Source organism: Cyprinodon variegatus, unplaced genomic scaffold (genome assembly GCF_000732505.1).
Source record: "Cyprinodon variegatus isolate N-32 unplaced genomic scaffold, C_variegatus-1.0 Scaffold1774, whole genome shotgun sequence".
Lineage (NCBI taxonomy): Eukaryota > Metazoa > Chordata > Actinopteri > Cyprinodontiformes > Cyprinodontidae > Cyprinodon > Cyprinodon variegatus.
This window is the reverse complement of record NW_015152227.1, coordinates 39647-42277: the sequence shown is the minus strand read 5'-3', so window position 1 is coordinate 42277 and position 2631 is coordinate 39647.

The following is a 2631-nucleotide window of genomic DNA, read 5'->3' as shown; positions in this document are numbered from 1 at the left end:
TGAATAACTATGTTTTACAGTCCCTTTTCCATAAAATGAAATGTTTCAAAATACAGAAAGCATTCTGTGTAAATACCACAAAACACATCTGGCACAAAAATAATAATAATAATTTGTGAACTCCTGTGAGTATTCCCTGACTGTTTTACATCACTTCACCCCTCATGTATCTTTATCAGGAAGTATATGCTGTATATGTTTCTCCTCTATGAAGTCTATGACTTCAGCAGACAGGTTGTATATCTCCCTCGTCCTGCTTACACGACCTGGTGATGATGGTTCCATAAGTTTGACCAGAACATGGTCAAATGGAATGAAGCACATATCCTTTCCCCCTCTTTTTGGATAGAAGTGTGTGTTGGGCCCATGAGGGTGGAAAAACTCTACTTTCACATCTTGATGATGGACGTCCACAGTGACAGCCTTTGCTAACCACCAGTTCTGGTCATAAATGACAGCAAGCCAATCACCGCAATGAACTACATCATCAGATAGATCTGTCACAGTCCCATCAGGTCCCAGCTTGGTCAGTTGTTCTAGCTCCATTGGCTCTTGCTTACTTTCCTCCTGTTCCATTTCCTCCATCAACATTGCCAAAGGACCTTTCCTCTTTTGCATTGGTATAGGACCATCATCTTCAACCTGTACCCCGGGTGTGTTGGCAGTCAACTGGAATATTGTTGGGCTGAAACACTTACACATCTGTGGCTCACTGCAGAAACAGGACAGTGATCTGCAATAGATCTCAGAGTCGTTTTGGTATGTCGGTGTGACCTGATGGAGTTTTCTTGTTGCAGGTACAGGTTTTAGTGGTTGAGAAAGGAGTGCATCATATGGATGCATATCAGCTTCAGTAATGACATAGAGCTTAGTGCTACAGAGGCTTTTGCCAACCATCTCATGGAAGATATTCCCATTCACAATGTCATTCCCGCGCAGTATAAGGTTGTCTGCTGTCCTTTTAACAGTTCCTCCAATGCCGTCAGGGGCTCCCTTCCCATGTGAGGTGGGGAAGAAGTTCCAGGTTGTTTTCTTGAAACCTAGAGTTGGAGGGACACTGCAGAGGAGAGAAAAGTTATTCTTGTTCTTGTATTGCTTGCTGGGGCCATCTGACCAAAAGTGAATAGTATCAACTTTTGGAAACTTTAAACGAATGTCAGTCAGTACTGGTTCCATGTGAGTCCAAATGGCAGACGCATCTTGTCGCTTGGATTCTGATACTGTGCAAAAGCCTGTCTTCTGTTCTTTTGTATAGTATATGCCAGTGTGCAAGTTGAGCTGTGGGAGGTTCTGACCAAAATGGCATGACTGTACCTCAGAACTATACTTGCATTTCCACGCTTCAGAAAAGTCCACATGCACAATTACTGTGCTAACATTGCACTTCTCAATCATGCTCCTGTACTCTCTGGTCTGGTTCTGAACTAAGCACACGTGTGTTGTTGTTTCTGTCTTCAGTTTGTCTTCATATTGTTGAAGTAGCTCTCCCAGCGTGCCACTCTGTGTTACAAGTCTTGTGTTGAAGTGGAGCCTATCTGCTGTTTGATCCTGAACTCGTTCCCATTGCTGCCATTCAACATTGGTCTGGTCTTGCTGTGGTGTGGGAAGTGTATGTTTGTGGAGACACCGGGTGCAGGAGCGCAGAAGACATGCCTCGCTTGTCTGTGAACAGCAGACAAGTTCAAAACTATCCTCCAGTTTGCCAGACTTGACGACACCATTTTCTCTTAGGACTTCAAGCATTAGCTTAGCATTCTCATGGTACTGACATTGGCATGTCTTACGATCTGATGGTCTTGGTGCTGTGACATAGAATGGACGTAAGGTACAGAAGGATGAATAACTGAGCTTCACTCTTGGTTCTTTCTTGGTGAACTCCTTGTGGAGGTTCAACAGTGTATCAGTCAGAATCATTCTCTGATGCTTTATTTTCTTGCGTGTTATTGTGTCCTGTTTGTCAGTTGTCATTCGTGCTGCATTATGGTAGAAATTTTGAACCTTCTGAGTAATTGCTTGAATATATGTAGGTTTTTTGTCAGTAGGCCTCCTCTTCCGCAGTGTGTTATATGTTATGCCAAATTGCCTTGTCTGGTGAATTAGCCAATACTTTTTCAGAACCTTGCCTGACAGAGTCAGGTTCTTGTTCTTGTGAGCAGAATTGTTTTGTTTCAATTCATGAATGAGTGCGTTGTGGAATAGCAGAGTTTTCTTGATGGAGGGGTTTTTGAGTTGGCTTCCCCGCAGCAGCTGCTCTGTTTTTTTTCTTGGTGAGTCTTGTGTTTTTTTATTCCAAGCTTGTTCTCGTACCCAACGCTTTTTCATTCTGTTCCTCTCCTTTGTTACCTCTTTAAGTTTATTTCTCATAGCTTTCATCTCTCTCGAGTATCTTGCTCTTGTTTTCTTTCTTTCCCTTTCTCCTGCTACAGCCTGTCTACTCCGAGCTGGCTCGTGTATGGCCTGATCCACTGGACTGTCTCTGGGGAAGTTTCTGGGCGATCTGAGCCGTTTCTCTTACGTTCTCTTGATACTTTTTGTTTACGTTTCCAAGCCTTTCTCTGACTTCTCTTTTCCCTTTCATTCAAATCATTGATATTTTTTATCTTCCCTTCCTTCACCCTCCTCCTCCATCCT